This window comes from Acomys russatus, chromosome 5 (assembly GCF_903995435.1).
Source record: "Acomys russatus chromosome 5, mAcoRus1.1, whole genome shotgun sequence".
Classification (NCBI taxonomy): Eukaryota; Metazoa; Chordata; class Mammalia; order Rodentia; family Muridae; genus Acomys; species Acomys russatus.
The window spans coordinates 46,971,685-46,987,122 of NC_067141.1; the positions used below are offsets into that span (position 1 = coordinate 46,971,685).

General features: G+C 41.5%; 1 long non-coding RNA gene across 1 annotated transcript in view; it reads right to left on the minus strand.

Annotated features, from left to right (window-relative positions):
• Positions 1-15,438, minus strand: part of LOC127189455 (uncharacterized) — a 99,844-nt gene that overhangs the window by 83,655 nt on the left and 751 nt on the right. The gene's annotated exons all lie outside the window — the stretch shown is intronic.

Consider the following 15,438-nt stretch of genomic DNA (forward strand, 5'->3'; position numbering starts at 1 on the left):
CAGGGCTTTGTAAAGAAGTTGCCAATGAACCCATAATATAAATTAGTTTTAAAGAAAGATCCTTTTCATGGGCGCTTTCAAGGCCTAGAACATGTGATGCCTGAAAAAAGATGAACTTGAGGATTCTTGCTTTAACCTTTAAATTCAAGGTCAAATTTGTAATTCCACATCATTTTCATGATAATTCCATAGATTTAAGATGCTCTGATGTAGCTGTGTGACAGTAGCCCATGCCTTTAATCCCAGCACTTGAGAGGCAGAGGTAAGTGGATCTTTGTGAGTTTGAGGCCAGCCTGATCTACAGAGTTCCGAAATCTATAGATAGGGCTACACCAAAAAATCCTGTTTCACACAAACAAACAAACAGATGCTTTGAAGTTAAATGTAGCAGCAAGACACTAGCCATTTCTGTAGAAAGAGAATCAGCGAATGCTCAGAAAATAGTACAAGCATCATTTTAAAATCTCTCCACTAAAAATGTGAAAGATAAGCTTGTGATTGCAGAGGGAGGAAGATAAATCCACTTTTGTTTTCCAGCTTGATTCAACACTTAGCTGCCATAGCAGTGGCTGAACATATGATGTGTTCCTCCTTAACCTCAAGGGATTTGCATTTTCTTGGCTATCCCCCAGCTGCACGCACATAAATCATAACTGCTTGTGTTCCGTAAATATGTGCATCACATACCCAATCAAAAATTTATGATGCCTCAGTGACTACTGCAAAATGCCAAAAGGTTTTAATTGCTTTGTATACCCAAGGCTTCAAGCTCACTCTATCAAAACCAATTACAGCGGTGGCCAGAACATTTGTAAGCACAGAATAAATATATGTAAGTTCAAATTATGTCCATTAGCAAAGCCATATCAATGATTAAGGATGAGCGAAAGTGTGTCAAAATTGGACTAATATGAAATACTTAGATGGCAAGAGGTACAGATATCCTGCCTTAGACATCACATGCTTACCTTACTAGGCTTGTACAGGACAGTAGTCTACAAGAAACTGGGGTATTTGCAAATAATTTTTATTATTCATGTTTGAGAATTCCCTGCTCCAAATTGGAGAGCCTGTAGAAGTTGGCACAGACAACTGTCTCCATTTGTTCCCATTGAATTAAAAAGGTAATCTCTCAGAGGACATCTATGTTGGGATCCACTTATAAGTGAGTGTATACCATGAGTGTCTTTCTGGGTCTGGGTTACCTCATTCAGGATGATCATTTCTAGTTCCATCCATTTGCCTGCAAATGGGAGAGTGGGGACTGCCTCTGACAGGAACTCTGGTGCCCTCAATTTGATCACTTCCCCCTGGTAAGGAGGCTGAGTGGCACACAGAGGAAGGGGAAGCAGGCTATCTAATGAGACCTGATAGGCTGTGGTCATATGGTATGGAAGGAGGTCCCCTTCGGTCAGAGGTCTTGGGAAGAGCAATAGGACAGAAGAGGGATGGAGGGTAGGAACAGGAAGATACAATCAAAGGGATAACAATCAAGATGTAATCTGGATAAATTATAATAAATTAAAATTTAAAAAATTTTTAAAAAGGTAAATAGATTTAGTGTGAGGCATGCTCGTATTCCAGCATAAGTCAGAAATCTAGTCAAGGATAGATAGCAAGAAGCAATGGCTTCTTCCAGTTCTTCATTCGAGTCCTGCCCGAATCTGACCACTGCCACAAGGGAGAAGGATGGAGGAAGAAGAGTGGCCTTAGCCTTCTTAGCAATGGTCATGGTCTTTAAAAGTCGGGCCTTACATAACAGCAATAGAAACAGCAAGCCACAATTAATGAATGGCTGACTCCAATACTGACTAATACATAGGTAAGCCAGGAATGTTTTCAGTCATAACTAAGACCAACAATATCTAACACAGGCTCAGGGTGAGTTTTTCTCATGCAAACATAGTTAGTGGATGCTGCACAATTCTGTTCATCTTTTTTCTCTGTGTTTATTAGCTCATGTTTATGGTCTGAGCATCCAAGTCCAAGCATGACCTCCTGAACCCAAGGCTAGAAGGGAAGAAGAGCCACAGTGACATGAGATTATCTTTTCCCCAAAGACCTTGACAGGATTTGGCTTACACATAGGGTGGAAGAACTGGATCATAGAGCCATAGGCTTTGAGAGAAGCCAGGGAAGTGAGTCTATAAAAAGCTGCACAGTTCTTCTCGGTGAAGACCAGCACAGGGCAACAATGAAGAAATGACAGTCTGTACGACCATATGGATAAATATCTGACCTGAAAATATGAGGTAAAATTATTTAAAAAGAAAATATTTTCTTCTCTTATTTCATAAGGGTATGGAAATATTTCAAGAAAGAGTAGAGCACTGGCCAGGGGCGGAGACACTTCTTTAATCCAGCACCGAGGAGGCAGAGGCAAGGAAAAGGCTAGCTTAGGCTACATAGCAGGCCTTGTCTTACAAATTCAAAGGCTGGACCTTGGAGGTAAAGACAGGAGGATCAAAAGGTCAGGCTCATCCTCCAGTATATAATGGGTTCAAGGTTAGACCCTATCTCAGAAAAAAAAAAAAAAAACACTAAGCAAAACAACAATAACAGCAACAACTTATAATGCCAAAACAAAACTGTAAGACATGATTTTGGGGACTGGAGAGATGGCTCAGCAGTTAAGAATCATTACTGCTCTTGCAGAGGACCTAGGTTTGCTTCCCTGCGCTCATATCAGGAGGCTCATACCCACCTGTAACTTCAGTTCCAGGAGCTCTGAAGGCCTCTGGCTGCCATGAGCATCTGCATACATATGGTACACATAAACTTACATGGGTGTACATACATACACACAATAAATAAACAGAAAGCATGGCTTTCCCCTGGTTCTAGTAGATGTATTTCTCTACCATTATTAATCCTGAGGTTATCTCAGTTATCTTTATTTTAGCCTTTATTTTAAAAAATAGGTTATATTTCTTTTCTTTTTCCTTCTTTCCTCCCTTTCTTTCTTTATTTCTTTTTGTTGTTGTTGTTGTTATTTTGTTTGTTTTTACTTGATAGTTCTCTGTATAGTCCTGGCTGTCCTGGATCTTGCTCTGTAGACCAGGCTGGCTTCAAATCCAGGAATCCACCTACCTCTGTTCCCAAGTGCCTGAACAAAAGGCATGTGCTGCCACCACCAAGGCTCTTTCTTCCTTTCTTTAAACAGGGTCACACAATGTAGGTCTGGGTGACCCAAAACTTGCCATGTAGACCAGGTTGGCTCTAAATTTACAGCAATCCTCTTGCCTCAGCCTTCCAAATGTCAAGATTACAGGCATGTACCAACATATCCTGCTTTGTGCCTTTTTAAATGGATAGTTATTTAATATTTCATTAAAATGACACAAATATCACACTGTTTAATGAAGTATAAAGATAAGAAGCAAAAGCACTTAGTAGTTAAACCAGATCTTGCAGTTAATAACAGCTCTTATAAGTGATATTTAAGTTGGTATAGAAGGGAAGTCAATTAATGGTGACATCAAAAAGTTGTCAGGGATGGAGAGATGGCTCAGGATTAAAAAGCTCACTGCCTTTACAGAGGACCCAAGTTCTGTTCACTGCACTCATATTGAGCATCTACAACTGCCTGTAACTCCAACCCTTCTGGACTCAGGGAACTTGTATGCACAGGCACATACCTATACATAGATACACACACATACTCATAAAAGACAAATTTTAAAATCTTTACTAAGTTTGTCATATCCAATTTAATTGAATATGTAATATTTTCTTCACCTCCTGATTTAAATGAAGCATCACTCTGTGTATTTATATCTTTATTAAATATGTGCTATATATCAACATCTAGTATTGTTTTGTATGCTTTAAACTTCTCATCAGTATTATCATGTGGCATCAATTCCTCTGTAGTTTATTTGTTTGGCCTTGAGCTCACATTGCTTACAAGGCTCCCCTCTCTTCACAACCCTTCCATAGGGCTGAGGATCACATACAGGGACTATATATACTTGGAAATTATCTCCATTGAGCTACACCTCCTGATCTGAGCTTACTTTTTTTTTTTTCTTTCTTGCAGCTGTTTCTAATATAATTTTTTTTTATTTGGGGATGAGCTCATTGGTAAAAACATTTACATCATGATAAGTTATTAAAAAATAGATGAGGGAGAACAGAGTATTATTATACCATCACCTTCCACACAAAGGGTAAGTGAGCAGGGGTTTCCTTGACTGACTCCTCCAGAAGCATGTTGACCCAGAAACGTTAGGTGCCTCCCTGAATTTAATCGAAACTGGCAGGTTCAACTTCCATTCTGTCTTTAGCCTTCTCTACTACCTATCAATTAAACAACATCTAAGACATGGGGGAGTTATGATGCCACACGATGATATAGAAGAAACCCTTGCGTTTGACAGTGCACATCCCAGTGCTAAAAATGAATAAACGAAATGTTTGACAATCAGTCAAATTGAACCGTGATGAAAAAGACAAGACAGTGTGAAATTCACCATCTCTGAGAAACTCCAAACAGAAAGTTTAGAGGTGAAGTAAGGAGAGCTCCTCTAAGCCTCATCTGGGTACCAATTTGTGAGATGATAAGGGGCACTGTTCACATGCAGGATGTGCTGAATTTATCCATATCGGAAGGTTCCAGATGCAAGTGAGAGATTCAATTAACTTTAAAGGGAACTATATTGGGGAAATTCTTTACAAGTACATACAGACTTGAGGAGTCATTATTTCCCAAATGATATAGTGTAGCAAGTCTTTACACAGAATTTGAATAGTATTAGGTATTATATATAACATAGAGATGATCTATATTAAATGTCAACAGTATACTTAAGGGGCTTGAGCAAAAGACTCTAGTTTCTAAATTGTGTCCCAGAACCAATCCCTGAAGACAGCCAAGGTACAAGTGTATAAAAGTGGAATGCCAGACTATTTTGGCCAGGATTCTAACTTTATAATATGCTTTCAAGCTAATAAAATAACCAACACAGACTACTTAAATTGTAATTCGCCTTGCAACCATAAGGGCTTTAGAAGAGAGCATTTTATTTATTCAATTAACAAAGTGATTCTACTTAGCCACCAGGGAAATGCAAATTAAAATCTCATTGAGATTCCATCTCACCCCAGTCAGAATGGCACTCATTGAGAAAACAAACAACCACAAATGCTGGCCAGGATGAGGTGGGCAGCCACCATAGCAATAAGTATGAGGAGTCCTCAAACAAACAAATGAAACCCCAGCATTAGAACCAAATTTTAAATGTATTTATTTTGAGGTAGTCTCACTATGTAGCTCTGCCTGGTCTGGAACTTTCAACATAGCGTAGGCTGGCCTCTGACTTATTCTGTCTTCATGACTCTACCTCCAGAGTGTTGGTATTTTAGGCATGTGCTACCAGGCCTGGCTAACACTGCTATTTTAACCAGCTAATCTCATTTGAATGCTTTGGCTCCCCTACTTTTCTCAGAAATTCCAACTTAATTGGTTTAGAACAAGGTCAACCATAGCCATATTTGTTGCTCTTTGTTGATTCTAGTATCAAGTGAAAGCCAAGAAACATCACAGAAACTCCAATACATGAAGTTTAGGACCATCTGTTTGAATGTATTTGTCAATATGTCAGATGTCTAAATAAATAAGTCAACACTCTTTCTAAGAATATCTTAAATAGGCAGAAAATCAAAGATTAATATACTAAAATATTGGTTTCAACATCATTAGTTTGAAAAAATGAAATAGTCTGACACACTTGCATTGAGAAAGGTTTTCAATGAAAAGTTCAAAATTGAGATGCCACTAATGACATTTGAGTCAAAGCAGACCCTAAGGATGCCTATAAAAGTTGGATTTAAATGATATACAAAATGCATGATTACAGGAAAAACAAGATGTCTATAGGGCATGGAAGCAATGGTCTCAAGGCAGTGTCACACCATGGTGACCACCTTTATACTTTCCTGCCTTTTAAAAAATATTCTATGTACTCACTAATTTTGTTATCAGATGAACAAACATTTTTTTCTAAATCCTTGAATGGCAGCATCCTTTGAGGTTCCCATTTGGCTGGAAAATCCTTACATATTCCAGCATATTGATTGGCTAGAGGGAGTTCTAGTCTGAAGGAAGAAAATGTAGGTTCTAATTATTAAACAAGTGGATCAAAGAATTCAAAGGAATGAAAACATTTTTTTAAGTTCCTATAGTTCTTCAGTAAATTAACTTTTTGTGTTTATGTAAAATACAATTTAATTCCATTTCAAGGAGAACAACTATATGGACAAGTTTGTGGATCTTTGGAGAACACGATTAATTTCCTTTTTTCTACCATCATCTCCAAATGCCTTGGCATTTACTTAACCAGAAATGTTTCTTCTCCTTTTTTATGATTTATTTTTTATTTTCTTTTATGTGTATTGGTGGTTTGCCTGCTTGTACATCTGTTTCTAAAGTTACAGACAGTTGTGGGCTGCCATGTGGGTACTGGGAATTGAACCTGGGCCCTCTGGAAGAGTAGCCAGTGCTCTTCCCCACTGAGCCATCTCTCCAGCCCCCATAAATGTTTTTACTACATTAAATAGATCATGTTATGCATGCTGTAATAAACAGCATAGGGACTCACTCACAGACATTCATTTGCAGCGGTAGTCTCCCATCCTGATACTCTCTTTCTCTTATTCTCTTTATCCTCATGATCTTCCTCTCTCAAAGGGAGCTACCCTGATGTCGCATTGTCCTATAGTATCATACTTATATTTACATGTACAACATTGACTTTTATTTCATGGCTGTGTACAGGTGACCAAGCATACGGCAATATTGGTTTCCAAGTTTACAATCGCCAGGGAAACTACTGCCTTAATGTCATGGTTGTTGAGTAAATTGGTGTTTTGATGACTAGGGATAATGGCTTGTAGAACCCTCTAATTTAATGTTTTTCAGAAAATGTGCAGTGGTTCTGGTGGGTATGAACATGAGTACTAGCTGAGTCACCCTGCTAAAGAAAAGAAAAGACGGAGGAGGGGAACCCTGTTGCCACACTGCAAGTTAAGGAGAGGACTTGAGTGCTGCTGGCACTGTGGAGCAAGTGCCCTCCCACTGTGGTCACTTACCAGCTGTTGGTAAGAGGAAGGGCTCTTGCTCAGTCAGCTGGGAGAGGCAGCCTTGAGCCTTTACTCTTCAAGTCCTGAGGCTTTTAGCCACCAGAGAGAACCGTAGAGTGGTTAAGTGATGCTCGAAGGAATACTGCAGCTTATATAGATTAACTTCAGCCCAATTAGTGAGAAAAGGCAAACCAAAAGCTGGTGTGATTAGACAGTCCACATTTGTTACAGACAAAGACAATGCAGTGTATATAGATTGTATCCTAAGCTGACCTAGCAAAGGAGCCGCGTGGAAATTAGCTCAGGAAAACCTAGAAAACAGACAGTTTGTCTCTGACACTTCTCCCCTGCTCTACACACAGGCTTTTCCTCAGCACCAAGCCTAGGGCTTATTTTTTGCTTTCGAAAGTCAGCCAATCTCACTAATTCTGATACCATCAAAGGTTGGTTTTGTTAACCCCACTCGGTGATGCTTCTTGGGTATGCTCACACTTTGGAACGAGAAAAGAGATGGATACTAGAACTCCAGCACAGAGAGCCTTCTGTGTCTGGTAGAACCAGCGGCATCTCTCCTTACAGAGCACCAACATACCTCTTCTCCACCAGCATCCCTCCTTACAGGATGTCAGCATTTCTCCTTATAGGATATTAGCATCCCTCCTTACAGGACGGATGTCTGTTGGCCAGTTTTAAATCTATTTTATTGGGCTCTTATACTTCTACCTCCCTTCCAACCCTTATTCCTCCCTAATCCCTTCTAGCCCCCCAACACTACGTAGGAGAGAAGATTACAGGGGGCAGGGGTGTCACCCTCCATAGGCCAGTTCCTGCTGATTAGGGACGTAGAGTTCCTTGAGGCAAGTCCAATCTTTGCCATCAGAATACCCAGTTGTTCAGCAAACCAGAATCCAGCAATCTAGTAATCCAGCAATAGCAAAAGCAACAGGAAAAGCAGCAATTGGACAAACCAGTAGCAGATGCCGCCGCAGAGGGAGCTGCAGCCATCACAGGCTGAATCCCCAGAATTATACTACCTGCAGCTGGCAAAGATCAGGCCCCTGCCAGTGCATGAGGCAAATCATAATTCTCTGCTGTGAAGCAGCCTCTTAACCCACACCTGGGATTAAAACAAAAACATATTCACATCCAAGTTCATTTAAAGGTTTAGCTAAATACAAGAACAAGCAAAAAAGGAGTGTCAAATGTTGGTTATTATAAAATGATGACTAGCTGTTTCTCCGAAATCAAAATATTAGAATGTTCTTTTAATCCTAGCACTTGGGAGGCAGAGACAGGTAGATCTCTGTCAATTCAAGGCTAGCATGGCCTACATAGTGAGTTCCAGAACATCTAGGGCTACATAGAGAGATCCTGTCTCAAAAACAAACAAACAAACAAACAAACAAATAACATCAAACAACAGCAAAAATGTTGAAACATAGCTGAATTTCTGGGCTGCGGGCAGAGTTGTAATGAAATCAGAGTAAAGTGTTCATAAATGTTCGTCACTTATTCATGATGCATGTGGCTGTTTGGTTTGCGTAAGTGAAGTCTTAGATGCTAGGGTCTTTCCTCCTAGCATGGTCATCATTAAGTCTGAGATACAGAAACCTCAGAATGGGGAAAGTGTTTTGCCCCAGTGACATACAAAAGTGGGTGGAGCCAAGACCAGACCCATGTAGCCCTATGACAAGGCTGTGTTCTAAATCACTGTAGACGGCAGGCAGAGGAACCGCAATTGTAGTCAGTTATGGCTACAAATCTGTGCTAAGCACTTGTTACATTTCTTTCTCTCCCCCAAATCCTCAGACAGCTTTGTTTCACCCCACTTTCTACCCCATATTGCATGTGACAACACTGAAATTCGAAGGGGTTCAATGAGTGACCTAAGGTCCCTAAGCCGGTAATTTCTAGAGTCAACAAAGAAACCACACATCCAGATGCCCCAGTGACATCTGACCCAATATTCCTGCCAACAAGAGTCACTTACTGAGAAGTCTGGCTGGAAATAAACACTTTGAGCATCTTTTTGGAGTATGGGAAATAACTCGCTTCATCTTTCTCTGTCTGATCTATGATGTCACTTTGTTTATTTCCCTTCAAAAGCCTGGAAAAGGAACAGGTAAGAAAGACTCCTAACGTTATAACTTAACCTTGAGAAAGAAGGCTCCACGGTGCAGAGAGAAAATGGATCAAATACTCTTTCTCACAAACCACCAGTTAATCACTGGGGGACATAGGACCAAAAAAGCTAAAAATGGAATATGCAAAAATAGAGCTGTTCTTTGGGAACACTGCCTTTTTATAGATGCTGAGACCCTCCCCACTGACAGAAGACACTAAGTGGGGCATGAGTCCTGAATTCTAGATGCCTGTCGGAGCCCATGACTCATCGGTTTATTTCCCTGGTGTCTGACGAAAGTGAGAAGGGCTGAAGACAGTTTTGGCAGGCTTTATACAAGGCTGATCAATATTTTCCGTTTCTCCGTTTATGTATCCCTACAATTCACTAGCTGCAAGAACAAGTTGACCAGATGCTGTATGAGAAAGTCCAGCCAACCCATAAGTCATGGCGAAGAAAAGAGTGATGGGAGGAAGCAAAGAGTTGGAGGAAGCAAAGCAAGCAGATGCTCGTAAAGGAGCCTGCAGACTAACCAGGGTGCATGTGCTACAGTACAGAAGAGAGACCTGGGGAGAAGGTTCCCTCACATCCTCAGTGCTAACCTAGCAGTGCCCATCTTGTGCTCCATGTCACAGTCAAGGACACCTGAAGCCCTGGGAAGCAGGGGCTTCAAGCAATCCCAAGAGAGACTCTAGACCCCAGGAGCTGCATCTAGGCAACAGTTTGGCCGCTGGAGTTGATGCTGACATCTCAGGCTTTAGGATCCCTGTCATGTGTTTAGTGTCTTGCCTCTAGGGTCTGCATTTATTCCCAGAGAGGTGGAAGATAGCAATAAAGGAAGGGTTGTGGAAAGCTGGCCAAATATTAGCCAGGTGAGCAGCAGCCTCTACCTGGGTCCAAGCTTGCTCTAGTGGAAGAGAATGAGGACTTGCTGAGAAGCCATTGTTCAGAGACTTCCATTAGACAAGAGGAGATAGGAGGTGGCATTTTGTACTTTAAGATGTAGTAAAGACGGTACTTTAAGACCATGAGAACCCATAATATGGCCTGAGAATATGGGACACAGCCACGAGACCAATAACCCTGATGCAGACACTAAACTATGGGGGAAGCAGCGACAATAAAGAGAACAAAAACAAACAAACAAACAAACAAACAAATCATCATAGTATCTGGACCATTGTGGATCCAAGTCAGCTTGTCCAGGAAATCTGGAGAAATTTGGAGCACTCACTGGAAATCGAGCTGCTCATACTGAGGGGGCTCTCAGAGACAGAATCCCAGCAGGAAATACAGATTCAGACTTGGACGAGCCTGGATGCACTGTTTAAATGTCCTAAATCTGAATATTTCCCACCAGTTTGCCCAATCTACTTACTCTCTGTACTATTTCTATAAGAGGCATTTATTACATTTTTTTTCCTGGATCACCTGGTACATGGGTTGAGCATGTCTTATCTAAAATGCATTGGACAGAAACTGTTACAAGTTTCAGAGCATTGTGGGTTAATGGTCTTCAAACTATCTCTTGATTTAATAACTCCAGAGCAAGAAAGCATCCTTTTGTCAAGCAGATGCTGACATAACTGCACTGGCAAAAGAGAGACATGGAGAATCATGTAGCTTCCTGAGACATTTGATATGTAGTCACCTCTAGAAAGAGGAAGATGAACAGACTGAAATGTAAATGCATCAACAAGGTTTGAGGGATAGCCAGATGGCTTCGAAGGGAAAAGCACCCTCCCTCCAAGCCTGACAATGTGAATTTAATTCCCAACTTCCAAGAGTTGTCCTCTGAACACATGGGGTGAGTGCGTGAGTGCGTGCATGAGTGTGCATGCATGAATGTGTGTGTGTGTGTGTGTGTGCATGTATGTGTGGTAAAATTATTTTTAACCTTTGATTTCACTTACAGCATTTTATCATCACAAAATAAAATTGGACTTTAAAATGTTAGTTATAAGTGTTGTGTGCTTTGCTCTATTTGTGTATGTGTGTGCGCGTGTGCGCGCGCGCGCGCGCGTGTGTGTGTGTGTGTGTGTGTGTATGGAAAGGAAAAGACTAAACCCTCCAAAATGAAAAGTAAAGAGGGTTGAGGAGAGCGGAAAAGATGGAGTACAGTTTGTCAGGAGATGAGAGGAGAGACTATGAGAAGAAGAAGAAGCCATTTATAGGGTTACTCGTGAGCCTTGGGGTAAGATGACAGGGGATCCCTCCATCAAGGGTTTAAGTACCCAAAGTAAAGGAAGAACAAAGAACAAAGATAAAGGTTCTAGAAAGGGGGTGTTTATTTATTTGTTTGTATGTGTATGTTGGTGTATGTGAGCTTATGTGTATCTGGGTACAATGGGTGTCACTAGGTGTACACATGGAGGCCAAAAAATGGCATGGGTGTTCTCTATTACTCTCTGCTTATTCCTCTGAGGCACAGTCTCTCTCTGAACACATTTTCTCTGCCCAGCCAGAACCTAGCAAGGCCCAGCAGCCCTCCCATCTCCATCCACCTTGCAGCTGGAACCACAGGAAAGCACTGGGTACCCAGATTACTGATTTTGCAGCAAGTGCTCCTAACCATGGAGGCAGCTCTTCAGAGCCCAAGATAAAGTTTCTAAAAACCACAATTTAATGAAGGAGAAAGTCTCTTAACCTAGGAGAAAGACCCAGCGACTCCCTCATAGGGATGGTGCCATCAGAACTCCAAAGGAAAGGATCTGAGTCAACAGGCAAATCCGGATGTCCCCAGAATTCCAGAGCTTTGGTCACCATGTGACATCCCCATCAGATCCTTTAGGTGGATCCGTGTCACTCAGCACCCCAGTGTTGCTCAGGATTTAAAATTGTATGCCGAACATTCACTTCACAGTCAAATTCTGAATCAATTCATCAGGTGGTTGGCAGTCTGGTCTGTATGGTGGGGGACCGTCAGATCTCTGAAACCCCAGTGAAGGTTCTGAAGAAGCCAACCACCTGGTGCTCACCCACCTGCTGTGCCTGACACACACAATGTGCTCCCATTTTGATAGAAAAGAGGGTTTTGTTTTATTTCTTACATTGAATATTTACTGTTAGAGATTTCAGTATTTAGTAGGTAAGCTAACAGCTTCTGAGACTTGCAGTGTTGGCTAGAGGAAGAGAACATTCCAAACACGCAATGACTGTTTCCTTTCATTAGGGGAATTCTAGACAACGGAGGGGGCTCCATCACTGCAGGCAGGACCCAGCCTCTCATTAATCCCAGATGCTTAATTAAATCAACCAATAGCCCCTAATTTCATTGTGTCTTTTCAGATACCTACATTCATTCATTTTGAAAGGAAGGTTTATAGATGGTTAAAAGTCACATTGGTTGAATTTCTAAGGTTATGGCCTCCTTAGCAAAGGGATTATTGGAGCCAAGTTAGTGACAGGTTCCCCCACACACACACACACCTTGCTTTTTAAGGTCATCAGAGACGAAAGTGATCATGTATTAAGATCCTGATTTCTGAGACCTTCATCATCTGGCCAGTAAAAACTACGAGAATTTAATAAAATACATTTTCCCATCTTTTTCTGGAATAGAAGTAACACAGAGACACAAAGGAGGGAAATGACCTGTATCAAAGCAATGCAGTAAAGCCATCTGCTCAGGATTTTAACAGGTGTATCAGGCCTAGAGGTCGTTCAAGTCATGTGTTCACAGCTGAAGACATAGCTCAGTAGAGTGCTTGCTTCCCTCGAATACAGAAGGGTTCAGTGTGAGTATCTCATACACACACACACACACACACACACACACACACACACACACACACACACAAATTCTGGTACCTGGAGCTGGAGAGATGACCAGACATCTGTATTCAGTGGTTCACAGTTGTCTGTAACTTCAATTCCAGGGGATCCAATGTCTTCTTCTGGCATCCCCAGGTACCAGGCACAGGCATGGGATCCATTACATACATGCAGGCACAACACTCAAACACACAAAAAATAAAATGAGCTTTCTTTTAAATTAATGTTTTCAATGAATTTCTTGTTGTATTAAGTAATCAGAAATTCTTGGTTTCTGGGAACGCTGGAAAGAAAATGGAAGTGAGAGGGAGAGGCAGGTGACTAGGCATTTGCATGGGAGTCCTAATTCAAAAGGAAGCACCATATCTCCTTCTGTAATTAATATTCTTGTTTGCTTCCTCCCATGCAAAGAAAGACATAAGAGAAGTTCTTGACTTTCTAAAATAACCACTTTGAAAAGAGGGGAAATTACAAGGTCATGTCACCTATTATCACCATCAGTGGCTGCTGTATTTTTACCATGGGTGAAAGGCAGATCTTACACCCACTTAAACTTTTAAATCTTTTCTCAGGAGGCACACTTGCTCTGTCTTGAGACTCACATAATTGAGTCCTCAGGCCCCAAGGCTCCTAAACTCTTTGCCTGTGTAAATTCCTGCAGACACTTTCTCTTCTGGTTCCGTTTTACTGGACTCTCTCCCACACCCAGGCCACATTCCCTGCCAGTCTCCTCCCTGTACTGGCTCTAATCTCCTTAAGCGGCCTCTCTGCTTAATTTCCTAGGGCATCACTTGTGGCAGGTGGCATATGACATACTTTATGGAAGGTCTGAAGCACAGTAAAGATTACATCACGTCACACCACACGCTCTGGTAATATAAAATGTAATAACCTATTTTATGCTGCTTGCTTAAGTGAAAAATCAAATGGATTTGTATGCACATCCTCGTGCTGTTAGCGTTACCCATGAGGAGATTTTTTTTTTTTTTTAAAGAGAGAAATATGCAAAACTGTGACAAGCAGTTAAGGTAATAAAATCACTATTAATTTTTTTCTTCCCCTCCCTCAAATGTTCTGCCTCTTCTTTGAGGTACTTGTCCCTATTCGTCCCTTCTTCTGCCTCACATGCCACATGCCACAGGTGTCCTTCTTCTCTTGCTTCGGGAAGGGAATGCTGTCACTGTCTGGAGCCTGGAGCTTTGCTCTCAGGTACACGCTAAGCAGAGCTGTGTCCTTGTGGCCATCAGAGGTCACCTCTAGCCCTGGGTCCCATGGTTCACATGCATTCAGTGACAATAAACAGTGAGGGTGCATGCCGGCCTGGAACTTATTTCTTTTCCTGTAGGGAACTAGACTTTGGCAAAATACCAACAAAGACCATTATACAAAGCAGCCCTGTACAATTGGGTGGCAGTCAGCACAGGGAAACTGAATCACCAGAGTCCAGCCTTTTTTTTTTTTTTTTTTTTATGAGTAACTAAGAAAATTGACTTCTGTTCTCTGCATGAGGGAGAAAGGAGCGGTCCCTGAGAAACCTCATTTCTCTTCAAGCAGGTGCGATTCATTTCCTTTTTTGTCCTGGTCACTAGGACATTCACAGACAAACTTTATTCCATGGGAATGCATTTTCTACAGCCAACTTCAGCTTGTAGCTTTTACTTTTTCTCTAGGTCCACATGTAGATATGTATGTATGTATCTATTTAAAGAGCCTCATATAGCCTAAGCTAGCCTTCAACTATTATTTTAGCCTAGGCTGGCCCTGAACTCCTGATCTTCCTGCTTCAGCCTCCCAAATGCTGGCATTACAGATGAGTACCAATCCATCCAGCTACACTGTGTCCTTTTAAAAAGCACTTTAATGTCTTTAGGAAACAAGGTGAGTTTTCTTGTGTGTTTTTATTGTTGATTTTATACAACTTAGAATCACCTGGGGAGAAAGAGACTCAAGTGAAAAAATATTATCCACCAGACTGGCCTATGGTCATGTCTGTGAGCAATTGTCTAGATTCATGATTGGAGTGTCAGGTTCCAGGCCGCTGTGGGCAGTACCATTCCCATGTAAGTGAACCTAGAAACCTTTGACTCCCAAATTTGTCTTATCTACAAGAAGTGTAAGGATAAAGACAGCAGAGATTGAGGGAATGGCCAACTCATAATTGGCCCAACTGGAGACCCACCCCATGGGAGAGAGCCAACTCCTGTCACTACTAATAAGACTCTGCTATGCTTGCAGACAAGAGCCTCTCATAACTGTCTTCTGAGAGGCTTCATTCAGTAGCTGATGCAAACAGATGCACAGACCCACAGCCACACACTAGACAGAGTTCTGGGAGTTGCATGGAAGAGTGGAAGGAAGAATTGAGGGAGCTGGAGAGGTCAAGGACACCACAAGAAGACCTATGAGGTCAACTAACCTGGGCCTATAGGGTCTCAAAGAGACTGAACCATCAACTAAACAGC